Below are 19000 nucleotides of genomic sequence, written 5' to 3' on the forward strand. Positions count from 1 at the left end.
CCCGATATCAGACAACGCCCCTAATTGCGGTCTGCAATTACACCTCTTTCAGATCAAGGGGCCAGGCTTCCAGTCTGTAAGCATGCTTTCCACTGTGCTCAGAGGGCATTTTCCGTACTGCAGTTAAGCTGAAGCACGGCCCAATTCCTATTGATGGCCCCATTGCGAAGTCACGTTTTTTTTTAAACAAGACAATTTACTCATCAAGTCTGTAAACAAAACATCCATTGAATTATTCAAGTAATTGTCGTAGTCAGATTTTTTCCCATCACTCACAGCCAAGGTTAACCATTTTAGATTCATGCTGTGAGGTGGGTGAGCTTATGCCACATGCAGATGCTGAAGGGAAAACACACCTCTTTACCTGCTGTGCATAATTTAGGTGCAGCCTTGTCTCATAAACTAGGTGTAACATAGTAAATATAAATCAGGGACTCTCAAAACAGTATTATGTTACGTTTTTCTGGTTACAAAAGACAGATGGTTACTTAATAAATTGAATTTGGTGGTGCTGTGCTGTAACAGCGAGCTGAGCCAGTTGAAAGTATTGACAACAGGGATATATTGTTGGTGACTGTGTGCTCCTTCATTAGTTTTGTGTTTATTATTATTTTACTTCTGGTACCCTCCTACCTGAGAGGCATGAGGCCTGAGAGGCGTTGCACTGTTAAAATCATCCCAGTGTGGAGATGAAACACCTGTGTGTTACAAAGCCACATGCTCTGTCCTCTCTGTTCTACCTAGGTGTTTTAATGTGGATAATACTAATACCGAGATAATACTAATACCGAGAGAACCACTGCTCTTCCTAGGTGTTTTTATGTTGGTAATACTAATACAGATAACCACTGCCCTACCAAGTGTTTTAATGTGACTCATACAGAGATAACCATTAGACATGCATTTTCCATTATGCCTTTGTGTTTACCACTTCAGATCCTTAAATTGTAGTTTAAAGCATATACAGGGCATTATACAAGACCCCTTGACTTTTTCCACATATTGTTACAGGCTTATACAAAAATGGATTAAATGCATTTTTTTTTACCCCGCGTCAATATACACATAATGACAAAGCGAAAAAAAAATTAATTTGTCAATTTATACAAATGAATACCTTATTTGCATAAATATTCAGACTGTAACGCTCAATGAGTGAATGGGTTTGGAGTCAGGTGCAGAGAGCAAAGGATGCGGGAAAAAACACGCTTTAATGTCCAAAATCAAAGGAACAAAATAGTATACCCAACACAGGCGTAACTATAAAAACAAAATAGTACCCTTAGGTAAAATACCAGGACAGCGAGAAAATCCAACAAAACCCTAACACCTCTCACAAATACAGAAGAACAAGCCCGCACAAACAGAAGCGGGCTAAACAAACTTAAATAACCCCACCCTAACAACCAAACAATGAACAGGTGAAACCAATTAGACAAAACCAAACGGACACGGAACAAAGGATCGGTGGCAGCTAGTAGACCGGCGACGACGACCGCCGAGCGCCACCCGAACAAGAAGGGGAGCCACCTTCGGTAATATTCGTGAAACAGACCCTTTCCTCTGAGACTCAAAATTCAACTCAAGTGCATCCTGTTTCCATTGATCATCCTTGAGATGTTTCTACAACTTGATTGGAGTCCACCTGTGGTAAATTCAAATGTATGGACATGATTGGAAAAGGTCCCACAGCTGACAGTGCAAGTCAGAGCAAAAACCAAGCAATGAGGTTGAAGAAATTTTCCGTCGAGCTCCGAGACAGATTTGTGGTGAGGCACAGATCTGGGGAAGAGTACCAAAACATTTCTCAATTCTCTGTTGGCTGGGCTCCCCGCTTGTGCCTTCAAACTCAACAACTTACCACTGCTTCACCTGGCTATCAGCGGAGCCTTGTCTGGCAACGAAACAGTTCATTCAGCCTCATTTACTGCCTTTTAAAATAACATGGCTGACTTACTAAAACAATTGTGGTTTCTACTGACAATTGAGATGTACAAACTATGGCATAAGGGGACGATAAGAGGGCAATCCGTAATTTCGATTAAGACATTAATGAGCGAGCTAGGACGGACGTAGTAACTATTTGTTCAGCACTTTGGAAATGTACAGCAACATAATTCAGAACATGGGCCGTTCTTAGTGTTCTCCCTGTACGCCAAGTCAGAACCGTAGGATAAATAAAGGGGCATACATGCAGACAATGATTACATTTCTCAAAAACAGGTTATAGGCTACATGTGAACCACCAAGTCAGAACAGTAGGCAAAATTAAGATGTGAAACTAGATAAAATTATTAGGGTGAGGCACATGGGCTACTAACATCTTACTACACAGCATACACTTAGTATTACTTTCTTAGCTACAGTATACACATCTCCCTGGCATATTACATAATTTATGCAGCAGCATACAAGACATTTTTGGACTCACCTTGTTGTGCTGTGCTCACTTGAACAGGAAGGTGACGCGGCAGTAATTTGTGGGCATATTTTGTCATCAAACTTGGTCAAGAAAGTCTGTCATTCTCTGGATTTATGGTGCTTTCAAGACAACTGGGAACTCGAAGAAGAAGAAAAAAGGAATCATGATGACGTCAGTGATCTTCAGGTCGTAGCTGTAGAAAGAGGCCCGAGTTCCCAATTTACAATTCTGAGTTGGATGAAAGTTCAAAACGTATTTTCTCAGTCGTAGCTTGTTTTTCCCCAAGTTCCCAGTTGTTTTGAACTCACACAAGTCAGGTTTTGCAGTACCGAGTTAAGTTGATTTCAGCACGGCACAAATCAAGCTTTATTGACAGCATGGCCAATGTTGAATGTTTACAGTTTTAAACTAGGAAAAGAGCCCCTTAATCTTAGACTTGGGACCACACAGCCACTCCACTGAATAGCAGGCTAATGATTGCTTTGCAATGCTTGCAGTTTGCCACTGATTCCTTCCAAACCACTCATTGTTGAATTTGCAATTTGTTGTGTGATGTTTATGTCCAATGACCGATGAGTACCGACACCTTTTCTCTATAATTTCTCATTATTTCTCTTCATATGACAAAGATTAAAAAGGATTTGCCAGTAGATTCTCGACTTGATTCATGATGATGACTGCAAGCTCAGATTTTGAAAGCATGATGTTGACATGATCAGTCCAATCAAAGCGACTGTAGATACATGATTTGAAGTTATTCTATCTGTGGACAATGACCTTAAGCCTTCTTGGATGGGCACTTCTAATGTAACTCTATGGCAGCACCCAAGGGGCTTGAATTTTCCATTTCAACCCTTAGACTTGGCAGTGACGTATTGTCCCCATGAATGACAGAACACTGAGCCGATCACGGCGCAAAGCTCCCTATTTTCTGCGGGCTTGCCCCACCTCCACAGAAGGCTGAAGACCTGCATTTTGGAGCTGCCTTACTCAAGAAAACAAAAAAAGAGTCCATGTTTGTATGCAGCTTTATTAATAACTCAATTATATGTTTTTTTTACATTGTTTGCAAACACATCATTTATTTCACACTGTTTTATCGCTAAAACTATGGGGCTCAAAACAGGTGGTTCACCTGCCCTGAATGATGGGTCTCCACTGAACTTATCTAGAACACTGCAGTCCATCTGGGTGTTTAACATTCCCAAGATCCCCCATGTCACCCTGCTCCTCCGTACATTCCACTGGCTTTCAGTCGAAGCTCACATCCACTACAAGACAATGGTGCTTAATTACGGTGCAGCAAGAAGAACTGCCCCATCTCTACTTTCAGGCTCAAACCCTGTATCCCAACCCAAGCACTCAGTTCTGCCACCTCTGGTCTCATGGCCGTCCCACTGCTACAGGAGGTCAAGCTCCATCTCAGCCCAGTCAAAGCACTTCTCTGTCCTGGTACCCCAATGGTGGCACCAGCTTCCTTCTGATGCTAAGGACAGCAGAGTCCCTGCCCATCTGCCCGAAAAGGTCTGAAACCCTACGTCTTTAAAGAGTATCCCCCCCAAATAATACTACTACTACTAATAATAATAATAATAATAAGTGACACTGGCTAATTGAGGAGAAATGTATTTACTGTGATATGTGGTTGTCTCACCTGGCTATCTTAAGATGAATGTACTTAATGTGCTGGTGACGTCACAGGGTCAGAGAGAACTCCTGACTGTAGTCATACAAAAACACTCCAGGCACTCAGCCCATAAGAACCATTCATACTGTCAGATCTAATATGAAGAACTGAATACAACCATAAGAACCATTCATACTGTCAGATCTAATATGAAGAACTGAATACAACCATAAGAACCATTCATACTGTCAGATCTAATATGAAGAACTGAATACTAAAGAGAAGAAGAGGTTGACCAGTTGATAGAGGAATTCTAAATTCCTGTATGTTTTATTGCCAAAACCAATTCGCACTCACTTCTAATTCATTAATGAGTTGTAAGTTCATTAATTATGCATGAAGTAGATTGAGACCAGTCTTAAAAGCCAGGTAAGAGCGTTTAATTCCAGAGAGTACTGACCCATAATACAAAGAACATTACATTTTAAAGAGAGAACATAAAATGACGTCATCAGTTTCACCCCCTCTCTCCGATTCTCACAAGAGCCCATTGTTTTTAGGTCTGAAACTCTTCTCCTACTCCCCCCATAAAACTACATTCCAAACTGTCTAACAGATATACTTTTCTCCACTAATGGAACACCATCCAAACATTTCTTATCTGTCTGAAAAGCTATAGCATCTCTCCCCCTTAAACCGCCCGAGAGGCACAGACAATTAATTCGTTCTGCTTACATTTTCAGTAACAGCCAAGAACCAAGAACTCATACTTTTCATACCATAACATAATAGTATTAGAATAAATGGTTCTAATCAATAATGTATACATAATTAATCATTTCAACTATATAATTTCCTCTATCACCAGTACATATTCATGTAACTTTATTTTTCATTGGCAGATCAATTAAGTTTGCTTCAATGCAGTTATCCAAACACATTCATGATCAGTAACTAAAATAACTCATCTAGTTTGAAAGACAATTAATAAACACATGGATTAATTTCATAAACTGTGTATCATTAAATAAAGTTGTAAAATAAGCCCCCCAAACTAGTGATGAAAAGTGATCATCACACCATCTCTATCTGATACATGTTAGGGGCGGAAGGTAGACTTGTGGTTAGAGCGTTGGGCCAGTAACCAAAAGGTCCCCGAGCTGACAAGGTAAAACTCTGTTGTTCTGCCTCTGAACAAGGCAGTTAACCCACTGTTCCTAGGCCATCATTGTAAATAAGAATTTGTTCTTAACAGACTTGCAGAGTTAAATAATGGTTCAAAAAATGTTTTTTTAAAGAAGGGTCTACTAGCTCATTCCCACAGAATACTGCAGAGGGACAACTTGGTCTCACAGCAAAACATATTATGTATTACAAAAACATCCGTGCCACTCCATTTAGTATGTTAGGTTACATTACAATACCAATATAAACTGAACTAAAATATAAACTAAACATGTAAAGTGTTGGTTTCATGAGCTGAAATAAAACATTCCAGCAATGTTCCATGTGCAGAAAAAGCTAATGTCTCTCAAATGTTGTGCACAACATTGTTTACATCCCTGTTCGTGAGCATTTCAGCCTTTGTCAAGATAATCCATCCACCTGACAGGTGTGGCATATCAAGATGCTGATAAAACAGCATTATCATTACATAAGTGCACCTTGTGCTGGGGGACAATAAAAGGCCACACAACACAATGTCACATATATCTCAAGTTCAGGGAATGTGCAATTGCATGATGACTGCAGGAGAGAATTCAATATGTATATCTCTACCATAAGCCACCTCTAACGTCCTTTTAGAGAATTTGGCAGTACATCCAACCGGCCTCACAACTGCAGATGACATGTAACCACGGCAGCCCAGGACCTCTTCACCTGCAGGATTGTCTGGGAGGGGCTGAGTAGTATTTCTGTCTGTAATCAAGACCTTTTGTGGGGAAAAACTCATGTTGATTGAATGAGCCTGGCTTCCAAGTGGGCCTATGCCCTCCCAAGTCCCACCCATTGCAGAGCCCCTGCCCAGTCATGTGAAATCCATAGATTATGGCCTCTTATTTAAAATAACTGATTTCCTTATACAAACTATAAATCTTTGAAATTGTTGTGTTTAAATTGTTCAGTACAATACGACTTCTGGGATGTATCGTATGTTACGAATTACAATTCTTACGTTATTTTACACATTGCTATTCATACAATACGTTACGAACTTCTAATATGTATGATATGTTACGAATTATAATTTGTTGTTGCTAACATTAGCTAGGTTAGGGGTGAGGGGTTAAATGGTTTTAGGGGAAAGGTTAGCTAACATACTAAGTAGTTGCATGCTAAGCTAACATGCTAAGTAATAGCTAAAAAGTAGTAAGTAGTTGGAAAGTTGCTGATTAGCTAAAATGCTACAGTCCTCCTTGATGAAATTCTAAACACAGCAGCCTTTGGCTAGAAGTTTGAGTTACACGCCCACCCTTCCACAGAGCAGGAGTAAGACTTCTCTCCTGTGTGACTACATTGGTGTGTTAAGTTGCTATGGTGAGAGAAATTCACCCAAAAGTCAGAGCAGACGTAAGCAGGCTTCTCTCATGCGTGTGTTCTCTGATGAACTATTAGCTCAGTTGCTGTTTTGAAGCATTTTACACAAACAGAGCAGGAGTATGGCTTCTCTCCTTTATTTATATGTTGGTGTGTGTTTAAGGTATCCAGTCGAGAGAAACTCACCCCACAGCCAGAACAGGAGTAAGGCTTTTCTCCTGTACGTGTTCTCCGATGAACTTTTAGCTTAGTTGATGTTGTGAAGCATTTTCCACAGTGAGAGCAGGAGTAAGGCTTCTCCCCTGTATGTATACGTTCATGTGATTTTAAGTTGGAAAGTTGCGAGAAACTAGTTCCACAGTCAGAGCAGACGTAAGGCTTCTCTCCTGTGTGTGTTCTCTGGTGAACTTTAAGCTTATTTGATGTTTTAAAACTTTTTCCACAGTCAGAGCAGGAATAAGGCTTCCCTCCTGTGTCTGTTCTCTGATGAACTGTTAGCACAGTTGATGTTTTGAAGCATTCTCCACAGTCAGAGCAGGAGTATGGCTTCTCCCCTGTATGTATACGTTCATGTGATTTTAAGTTGGAAAGTTGCGAGAAACTAGTTCCACAGTCAGAGCAGACGTAAGGCTTCTCTCCTGTGTGTGTTCTCTGGTGAACTTTAAGCTTATTTGATGTTTTAAAACCTTTTCCACAGTCAGAGCAAGAATAAGGCTTCTCTCCTGTGTGTGTTTTCTGATGAAATTTTAGATCAGTTGATGTTGTGAAGCATTTTCCACAGTCAGAGCAGGAGTAAGGCTTCTCTCCTGTGTGTGTTCTCTGATGAACTTTTACCTCTTTTGATGTTTTAAAACATTTTCCACAGTCAGAGCAAGAATAAGGCTTCTCTCCTGTGTGTGTTCTCTGATGAACTTTTAGATCAGTTGACGTTGTGAAGTATTTTCCACAGTCAGTGCAGGAGTAAGGCTTCTCTCCTGTGTGTATACGTTGGTGTGTTTTTAAGGTGCCCAGACGAGAGAAACTCGCCCCACAGTCAGAGCAGACGTATGGCTTCTCCCCTGTATGTATACGTTCATGTGATTTTAAGTGGGAGAGTTGAGAGAAACTAGTTCCACAGTTAGAGCAGACGTAAGGCTTCTCTCCTGTGTGTGTTCTCTGGTGAGCTTTTAGCTCATTTGATGATTTAAAAGTTTTTCCACAGTCAGAGCAGGAGTATGGCTTCTCGCCTGTGTGTGTTCTCTGGTGAACTTTTAGCACATTTGATGTTTTAAAATATTTTCCACAGTCAGAGCAGGAATAAGGCATCTCTCCTGTGTGTGTTCTCTGATGACGTTTTAGCACCCTTGAAGTTTTGAAGCATTTTCCACAGTCTGAGCAGGAGTATGGCTTCCCTCCTGTGTGTATTTTTAGGTGTGTTTTTAGCTTTGATAGAAATGGGAAAATCTCTTCACAATGTGGGCAGTGATGAGACCTCTTAGCTCTCTGATCTTCCTGCTGTTGCTCTCTGGATGTGGAGAATGTCTCCACATGGTCTCCTGTGTGAACAACATAAAAAGAACCAGTCAGTTGTTGTGATATACATGCCAATCAAATGTATTTTATGAAGCCATTTTTACATCAGTAGTTGTCACAAAGTGCTTAACAGAAACCTAGCCTAAAATCCCCAAAGAGCAAACAATGCAGATGTAGAAGCACAGTGGCCACAAACAACTCCCTAGAAAGCAGGAACCTAGGAAGAAACCTAGAGAGGAACCAGGCTCAGAGTGGTGACCAATCCTCTTCTGGCCATACCCGGGTGACAGGTAGCCTAGTGGTTAGAGCAACCGAAAGGTTGCAAGGTCGAATCCCCGAGCTGACAAGGTAAAAATCTGTTGTTCTTCCCCTGAATAAGGCAGTTAACCCACTGTTCCTAGGCCGTCATTGAAAATAAGAATTTGTTCCTAACTGACTTGCCTAGTTAACCTGTTTGGGTGCATGTCCAAACGCTAGTGGGACACCTACGACAACATCTGGTGAAATTGCAGAGCGCGAAATTCAAAATACAAAAATCGTAATATTAAACATTCATGAAAATACAAGTGTCTTACATCATTTAAAAGCCTCTTATTAATCCAACTGCGTTGTCAGATTTAAAAAATGCTTTACGGAGAAAGCATACCATGCGATTATCTGAGGACAGCACCCCACAGACGTCACAAAATCACAGACAGCATTTTAAAAAATCACTTACCTCTTAAGATCTTCTTCTGATTGCAATCCCAAGGGTCCCAGCTATACAATGAATGGTCGTTTTGTTAGATAAAGTCCTTCATTATATCCCAAAAATGTCAGTTTAGATGGCGCGCTTGGTTCAGTAATTCACTCGTTCAACATGTACACAAACTAAAGTTACCGGTAAAGTTTTTCCAAACAAGTCAAACAATGTTTTTAATTAATCCTCAGGTATTCTAATATCTAAATAAACAAAAAATATTTAAGATGGAGAATAGTGTGTTTAAAATAGCGAAGATAAATAACGAAGAGCGCACTCTCGTTGATGCTTGCAACATGACTACTTTTCTAAAGGGGGAAACCTTGGAAAAACTACAAATACTTATTCATTTTTCAAAAAACAAGCCTGAAAACCTTTCGAAAGACTGTTGACATCTAGTGGAAGTGATAGGAACTGCAATCTGGGTCCTATCGATTTGCATATCCCATAGGCAAGCATTGAAAAAACCTGTGACTTAAAATAAAAAAATTCCACAGGTTTTTGCCTGACATATCAGTTCTGTTATACTCACAGACAGTGTTTTCTATCAAGTATGTGCATATCCTAGCTTCTGGGCAGTTTACAGGCAGTTTACTTTGGGCACGTCAGTCATCCAAAATTCCGGGACAATAACAGGTATGCTAAGAAAGTTAAATAACGATTAAAAAATATAAATACACTACCATTAGTGGTGAAATAAATGAATACATTCTCAAGTTTGGGGTCACTTACAAATGTCCATGTTTTTGAAAAAAAAGCACAATTTTTGTCCATTCACATAAATGTCAAATTGATCAGAAATACAGTGTTGACATTGTTAATGTTGTAAATGACTATTGTAGCTGGAAACGGCTGAAGATCTCATACAACGCTGTGTTTTACTCCCTTCACAGAACAGCGCAAACTGGCTCTAACCAGAATAGTGTCTCGAAGGCCAGCATCCCGGAGTCGTCTCTTCACTGTTGATATTGAGATTGGTGTTTTGCGGATTCTATTTAATGAAGCTGCCAGTTGAGGACTTGTGAGACGTCTGTTTCTCAAACTAGACACTCTAAAATACTTGTCCTCTTGCCCAGTTGTGCACCGGGGCCTCCCACTCCTCTTTCTATTCTGGTTAGAGACAGTTTCCGCTGTTCTGTGAAGGGAGTAGTACACAGCGTTGTACAAGATCTTCAGTTTCTTGGCAATTTCTCACCTGGAAGAGCCTTCATTTCTCAGAACAAGAATAGACTGACGAGTTTCAGAAGAAAGGTCTTTGTTTCTGGCCATTTTGAGCCTGTAATCGAAGAGACAAATGACCCAGATACTCAACTAGTCTAAAGAAGGACCATTTTATTGCTTCTTTAATCAGCAACACAGTTTTCAGCTTTGCTAACATAATTGCAAAAGGGTTTTGTAATGATCAATTAGCCTTTTAAAATGATAAACTTGGATTAGCTAACACAACATGCCATTGGATCACAGGAGTGATGGTTGCTGATAATGGGCCTCTGTACACCTATGTAGATATTCCATTTTTTTTAAATCATCCGTTTCCAGCTACAATAGTCATTCTGTGCAGCGCATAACGAGACGTAGGCCTATATCATATTTCTCAAATCCTTTCTCATGCTAAATTCCAGCCGACCATGGAGAAATCAGTAATGCCTAACTACACTGAAAAATATATATAAATATAACATGTAAAGTGTTGGTCCCATGTTTCATGAGCTGAAATAAAATCTCTGAAATTTTCTAACACACATAAAAACCTTATTTCTCTAAAATTGTGTGCACAAATATGTTTACATCCCTGTTAGTGAGCATTTTCCCTTTACCAAGATAATCCATCCACCTGACAGGTGTGGCATATCAAGAAGCTGATTAAACGGCATAGTCATTACACAGGTGTACCTTGTGCTGGGGACAATAAAGGACACTTTAAAATGTACAGTTTTGTTACACAACACAACGCCACAGATGTCTCAAGTTTTGAGGGAGCGTGCAATTGGCATGCTGACTGCAGGAATGTCAACCAGAGCTGTTGGCAAATAATTGAATGTTAATTTCTCTACCATAAGGTGCCTCCAACGTCGTATTAGAGTATTTGGCAGTACATCCAACCAGCCTCACAACCGTAGACCAACAACGTCAGCCCAGGACCTGAGGTGGTTCTGCCTGCCAAGTGGGTGGGCCTATGCCTTCCAAGGCCCACCCATGGCTGCACCCCTGCCCAGTCATCTGAACTCTACAGGTTAGGGCCTAATTCATTTCAATTGACTGATGTCCTTATTATATATATAAAAACAGCCAAACATGTTCTCTTATTTCTGCGTCACCAAATGTTGAACGAGACAAAAGAGTAGGCTAGGTGAGCATCAATCACTAGTTCGGTGCAGCAGACTGCAGGGGTGTAGTGCTGCAAGAGCGATGAGCCGCCACAATGGTGTTTTTTAGTAGTGAGATCAATGTCTTGGACGATCACCTAATGATTAATTAGTAGTCCACATAACCAAATATTATAGCATAACATTACTGTTACAACAAAAACAACACCTAATTTCTTAGGAGATTTTAGGATGGTTTGCTGAATCGTCCCAAACTCAACAGCACCATGAGGCAGAATGTGTTTTGATTAAAACAAAATACAGGAAGTCTATATAATTTAACACCATCTGCTCTAATTTTCTAACCAAACAGTAATTCAAGAAGATTTAAATGCATATTCCCATGAAATTGATTGAGATCAAACGATTGGCATGCAGACGCAGCTTGGTCATTTCACTGGTAAAACGTAAAGAATTATAATTCAATATTGACAGTGATGATGCCATTGCCTATTTTGAAATGAGGTATGCCTAACTTAGTGATTGAGGGTATTAAATATGTTCAACGTTCGTTTTTGAGACAATGTGTGGGCAAAGGCAGGCGATACAAGTTTAAATAGTTTTTGCTTCGCTGTGAAGTCTTGAGTTATTCAGGGATGTGTGATGTCAGAATTACAGAATTCAACCTAGCAATAGACTGGTCATAACTTATGGAGGTCTAATATATGAAGATAACTTATAGATAGAACCAGCTCTTACCATGACTAACAGTTGTCCTAATCTTCTCTTCCTCTTCTTCATCTTTAATGTTGACATTCAGCTCCAGTGTTTGACTGCAGTCTTCCAGCTTCACTGATGCCATCTCTGGATCCTGCAGTGCAAACTGGGCTCCACTGTCACAATCAGGACCCAGTGACTGTAGGTTTGGACTCAGTGTGGAAGGAGAGTGGCAGGCTGGGATTGTCTTCACTGTTGATGTTACTGGCCTCAGACTTAATCTGAGTCGGTCTGTAGTAATAAAGACAAACGGACACAAAAGTTATTTTCTTGACAGTTCAGGCACTTTATTCTGTAAAAATATTTTCTACTTTTTCTTGTTCAATTATCTAATTTCAGTAGATCAGGTAGCTAATCCTTGACAAAACATTCATTTACGTTAGACACAAAGTACACATTTTAAATTGTACAACATAAGTGCACTTAATCTATAGTAGATTTCCTAAATTCACATAAATGCATAAATGACTCAAAAACCATTTAGTACAAGATCACAGTATGTTTCAGGCAGCACTATGTACTATTTTATGAATAACCTTGTCTTCACTGTATTATTTCACTCACAAAAACCAAATGTATTTCCCATTCACACCATATTAAGAATTATGGGGTATAAACTAGTAAAGTGAAGTCAAATTCAAGGACTTTTCAGGCACTAATATTAATTTACTTGAAGCCCCGTGTGAAAACCCTGAATTATAGATAAATATAGAAACAACTGAATGTGTCTGAATATTAGTACACATGTAAAGAACTGATAATCATTACATTCAGCTTCAAAACTGTAGAGCAACTGAAATGTTCTCTCTCTGATGAGGCACTACCTGCACTGAAGTCCGTTGATGCAGACCTCCTATGGTATCATGGAGGTCCACAAACAAATGTTTAAGGTGCAGGTCTGTCTAATTCTGTACTAAGAAAATAAACCAAGAAATCCCTATTAACTTCTACCACACCCTCCCCTTCCCCAAAAACCCTCCCACACCCCCCAATAAACTATATCAATAGATCCCTTTCTGTGTTTGCAAACATTGGGGTCTTTATCATGCTGAGACAATCCACCCCCAGATTATCCAGTTTATCAAAAACCATACCGACAGTAACATCTGTTACCCCCAACAACTCTGCTGCAGTTTACAAGATAACTTTAAACCTGGTATTTCTGCTTTACACAATCCAAGTTGTTGATAAGCTTACCAATGAATGCTATGAAGTACATTTTATTCACTATTAAAGAATCCTTTGTCACAGCATATTTATGGGCACAATATTTCTGAACAGGCCTCGAAACCATGTCAGGACTAGTAGAAAGACCAGTTCAGTAGGTCCTCTTACTACGGTACCAGCCATGGAACCTCCATCAGTCTGACAGTAGGTCCTCTTACTACGGGACCAGCCATGGAAGCTCCATCAGTCTGACAGTAGGTCCTCTTACTACGGGACCAGCCATGGAAGCTCCATCAGTCTGACAGTAGGTCCTCTTACTACGGGACCAGCCATGGAAGCTCCATCAGTCTGACAGTAGGTCCTCTTACTACGGGACCAGCCATGGAAGCTCCATCAGTCTGACAGTAGGTCCTCTTACTACGGGACCAGCCATGGAAGCTCCATCAGTCTGACAGTAGGTCCTCTCCTCTTACTACAGGACCAGCCATGGAAGCTCCATCAGTCTGACAGACACGGGACCAGCCATGGAAGCTCCATCAGTCTGACAGTAGGTCCTCTTACTACAGGACCAACCATGGAAGCTCCATCAGTCTGACAGCTACATGTCCCATTCTTTGGCAGTAAAAATACTGTGATGATTCACCGTTGCTGATCCAGTTTCAACTGTTCTGCCTGCTGCCTCTGCATATGAACCCTGACCTGTTCATCTCAGCATCTCTCTACCTGGTCCCAGACCTGCTGTTTCCAACTTTCTAGAGACAGCAGGAGCAGTCAAACTCTCAACATTCAGCAAAACTGACATTTACCCTGAGGTGCTGACCTTTGCATTCAACACAATGTCCCATTCTTTGGCATTTATTATTTGACCTGATCTATGAACATCTCCTGCCAGCACAGCCAGAAGAGGACTGGCCACCCCTCAAAGCCTGGACTCTCTAAGTTTCTTCCTTGGTTCTGGCCTTTCTAGAAACTCTCTCAATGAAAAGCCAACTCCTGAGGTGCTGAGTTTTTCGGCAATGAAAAGCCACTGTGCATTTACACCTGCATTGCTTGCTGTTTGTTGTTTTAGGCAATGTGGTTTTTACATTTGCCCTTTGGTCATCTTGAATATCTCCTTTCCAGCTGCCAGAAGAGGACTGGCCACCCCTCAAAGCCTGGTTTCTCTCATGGTTTCTTCCTTGGTTCTGGCCTTTCTAGGGAGTTTTTCCTAGCCACTGTGCATTATTACTCCCTTCAATTTAGCATCAGCTCCAGGGTCATGGCTTCTGAGCTTCGTCCCATTATGATTTTCCAATTGAAGAATCTTCCCTTGCTGAACCTGACTAGCACAAGATATTAACAATCTACCACTTTCAATTGTTTATTTCACCTTTAATTAACCAGGTAGGCTAGTTCAGAACAAGTTCTCATTTACACGGATGCGGCCCAGTTTAACTACACCTCTTTTTATGGCCTTGGTTAATCAGGGTGTGAATGAGGCCCTGTGGTCTCCTCAAACACCATCCCAACTTTCCACATTATTACTCTAGCTCCCTACCTTGGACCTCTGGAGTTTCTATACTACATGCGCCTCTGCTTCCAGTATCAGTATCTCTGTTCTTCCTATGTCTTTCCACTACAGGACATTCACATACTAGGCCCTCATCCTCCCGTTCCATATCATCAGAACTGTCCCCACATTGATCGCATTACAGTACAGCTGTTGCTTCTCAAACTCTCCATTTCCATTGTTTCATTGGTGCAAAACTCATTCCATTGAGGGCCAATTCTCAGCAGGTGTTCCTTTTTTCCTTTCAATTAAAACCTAGACAATCAGATGAGGAGTTCCTTTCTAATTAGTGACCTTAATTCATTAATCAAGTACAAGGGTGGAGCGAAAACCCGCAGACACTTGGTCCTCCGTGGAATGAGTTTGATACGTGAACCGATTCATTGCATTAATCGACGCCATTCCATGCAGTTGGCCTCTCTCTCCAAATAGTGAAGGATAACTTCAGTTAGCTTCCCTCTATTTTGACACTTCATCACGCAGCCTCATGTCGCCATTTCACCACGAGCAAACTCCTGAAAGACGGAAACCGTTGAAGCCGCCATTTGACTTGCCTCGTGTGAACCATCCTGATCTCGCGATCTTACATTAACGAAACAATGCATGTAAACTCGCGAGAACCGGATGGTTCGGACGAGGCTATTTACCAGCTCATAAACATTTTACACAAAACCAAGAACATGTAAAAACGAACTCAAATAAGTGGAATCTTTATGAAATGACTTTGACGAAAATATGTACATACACTCAGACAAACCCAAAGTCTAGTTATGTGACTTGTAAAATCGTTTTTAATCACGTTCTTCACTCACTCGGTTAGACTCCAAAATAACACATACAATTAAAACCATTACCAGGCGTGAAACGGATTTGTTACCTAGCATGTTATATATTCTTTCGACATTAGAAAGTTTAAACATGCTATTACATACCTACAATGATACATTTGAAACGGACACAACCACTATCGACACAACAGCACAACTCTGTCGATTCGACCCGGAACTTCCTGTTACAAATATAACCTCTCTGCCCCCACCTACTGTAAGGTTAGTAAACTGTTGAAGAAAATACATTTCCTTTGCGGAAAAGGGGAAGGGGAACAACGATATCAAAACCAAATACATAAATAGATAAATAACAACATCCCACTCGTTCAGTCACAGTCCTATTCAAATCACATCCCTACACAGTCTCATGGGCCTCGTAGGGAGGAACATCTTCAGTCAGTATTCCCTGCAATCAGTGAAGTAAAGTACTTAAGTACAAATATTTTAAGTAATTTTGGGTGTCAGGGAAAATGTATGGAGTTTTGGGGTATCTGTACTTTACTTTTGATATTTTTGACAACTTCTACTTTTACTCCACTACATTCATAAAGAAAATAATGTACTTTCAACTCCATACATTTTCCCTGACACCCAAAAGTTCTCGTTAGATTTTGAATGATTAGCAGGACAGGAAAATTGTTCAATTCGCGCATCCCTACTGCATCTGATCTGTTGGACTCACTAAACACAAATACTTTGTTAGTAAATTATGGATGTGGTCTTAAATTCAATCTGGAGTGTCAGAGTGCGCTTGGTCGTTCGTAAATTCCGAGCGTTGTCAGACTGTCAGTTCGTATCGCTCTCGGAGCGTTCAGAGCCACACTGGACGCTCTGGCGGAGGAGGAGGGTTGATTCAAGCGTTCTGACCTCACAACGGCAGTCAAGCATCCAAGATAACTGGTTAACATTGGCTAGCTTGCTAGCTACTTTCAGTACAAAAAAACTCTGACCATTTTACTCGCCTTAGCAGAGCTGGTTAGGCTGCGTTCATGTTATCCAGAGCATTGGTGACTTTAACTGTGCTTCAGGCAACAATTTAATTACGCTTAATTTGCCGACGTTTCCTGTCACCGGCCGTATTCACGGCTTGTTAAGCTTTGGTGGTTGATCAATTATTCTGTCCTCTGGCACTCAGACCAGAGTCCTCTGAAATTGGAGTATATAGCCAGAGCGAATTTAGAAACGCACCCTGAGTGTTGGAGTGTGCCCCTGACTATCCGAACATTTAAATTTCAAGAAAATCGTTTGCTTACTATAATGGCTTTGATATTATTTATACTTTTACCTTTGATACTACTTATGTTTATGTAACAGTATAAATTTAGCCTGTCCCCTCGCCCATACTCGGGCGCGAACTGGGGATCCTCTGCACACATTAACAACAGTCACCCACAAAGCATCGTTACCCATCGCCCCACAAAAGCCGCGGCCCTAGCAGAGCAAGGGGAACTACTACTTCAAGGTCTCAGAGCAAGTGGCGTCACCGATTGAAACGCTATTTAGCGCGCACCACCGCTGACTAGCTTTCTATTTCACATCCGTTACATATATGTCAAACCAAATACTTTATACTTTTACTCAAGTGTTATTTGACTGGGTGGATTTCACTTTTACCTTGATAGGAAAGGACTCAAGAAGCTTTACTTTTACTCAAGTATCACAAGTGGGTACTTTTTCCACCACTGCCTGCAATGTTTCCAATGTTAATTCCTGAACTCCCAAAAACCTTTCAGCCGAACGTACAATTAATATTTACAATCGGTATCCGTCAACTGGTAAACGACATTATGAATCTCAACAGGCTGCGGGGCATCCACTGCCAGAGCTTCCTCAGCACCAATCGCTCTTTAAACTATTTCCCGCGCCTCCCAGTAGGAGAACTACTGTACAGTTTCTTGATGTGGATGTTCCCTGAAAAATAAAAATTGATACATGACATTGGTCAGTTTCGGTGTTATGAAACTGATGGAGACTATTTGTTTAAAATATATATTTATATATATTTATTTAACTAGGCACAAAGCATATATAACAGGTTAGGATAATTAAAGTGGCAGGTTGGGATATTTAAGGTGGCTGGTTTGGTGAATAACCATGGCAGGTGAGGAGACTGAGGTTAACATTAGGAAAAGGGGTTGCGGTCTGCAATTACACCCTTCTCGGATCAAGGGGCCAGACTTCCAGTCGATAAGCATGCTTTCCAAGTGCTCAGAGGGCATTTTCGGTACTGCAGTTCAGATGAAGCACGGCCCACTTCCCATTGAATTCCCATAGCAAAGTAAATAAAAAATATATATCATATTTTATCATCAAGTTTGTAAATAAAACATCCATTGAATTATTAAAGTAATTGCCTTAGAGTTTTTTCCCATCACTCACAGCCAAAGATAACCATTTTAGATTCATGCTGTGAGGTGGGTGAGTTTATGTCACATGCAGATGCTGAAGGGAAAACACACCTCTTGATCTGCGTGTTTATAATGTAGGTCAAGGAGCAGCCTCGTCTCATAGACTAGATGTAACATAGTAAATATAAATCCGAGACTCTCAAAATAGTGTGATATGTTACATTATGGTTCCATAAGACAGATGGTTACTTAATACATGGAATTTGGTGGTGCTGTACTGTAACAGCGAGCTGAGCCAGTTGAAAGTATTGACAACAGGGATATATTGTTGGTGACTGTGCTCCTTCATTAGTTTTGTGTTTTTTATTATTTTACTTCTGGTACCCTCCTACCTGAGAGGCATGAGGCCTGAGAGGCGTTGCACTGTTAAAATCATCCCAGTATGGAGATGAAACACCTGTGTGTTACAAAGCCACATGCTCTGTCCTCTCTGCTCTACCTAGGTGTTTTAATGTGGGAAACACAGAGATAATACTAATACCGAGATAACCATTGCTCTACCTAGGTGTTTTAATGTGGGTAATACAGAGATAATACTAATACTGAGAGAACCACTGCTCTACCTAGTGTTTTAATGTGGGTGAAACAGATATAATACTAATACGAGAGAACCACTGCTCTACCTAGATGTTTTAATGTGGGAAACACAGAGATAATACTAATACAGAGATAACCACTGCTCTACCTAGGTGTTTTAATGTGGATAATACAGAGATAATACTAATACAGTGAACCATTGGACATGCATTTTCCATTATGCATTGTGTTTATCACTTCAGTTCCTTAAATGTTAAATTTAAAGCATATACAGGGCATCCCTAGACTTTTTCCACATTTTGTTTCGTAACAGCCTTAATCGAAAATTGATTAAATGCATTTTTTACCCCTCATCAATATACACACAATACCCCATAATGACAAAGCAAATTTAGCAAATTTATAAAATGCATCAAATTTATTTAGCAAATTTATAAAAATGAACACCTTATTTGCATAAGTATTCAGACCCTTTCCTCAGACTCAAAATTCAGCTTAAGTGCATCCTGTTTCCATTGATCATCCTTGAGATGTTTCTACAACTTGACTGGAATCCACCTGTGGTACATTTTTTAAATGATTGGACAT

The 19000-nt window shown here is 40.4% G+C and overlaps 1 pseudogene; it reads right to left on the minus strand.

Moving 5' to 3' along the window:
• Positions 1 to 14922, minus strand: part of LOC135573327 (zinc finger protein 883-like) — a 30518-nt pseudogene extending 15596 nt beyond the window's left edge.
• Between the last annotated feature and the right edge of the window lie 4078 nt (positions 14923 to 19000).

The sequence above is a fragment of the Oncorhynchus nerka genome, linkage group LG2 (assembly GCF_034236695.1).
Source record: "Oncorhynchus nerka isolate Pitt River linkage group LG2, Oner_Uvic_2.0, whole genome shotgun sequence".
Classification (NCBI taxonomy): domain Eukaryota; kingdom Metazoa; phylum Chordata; class Actinopteri; order Salmoniformes; family Salmonidae; genus Oncorhynchus; species Oncorhynchus nerka.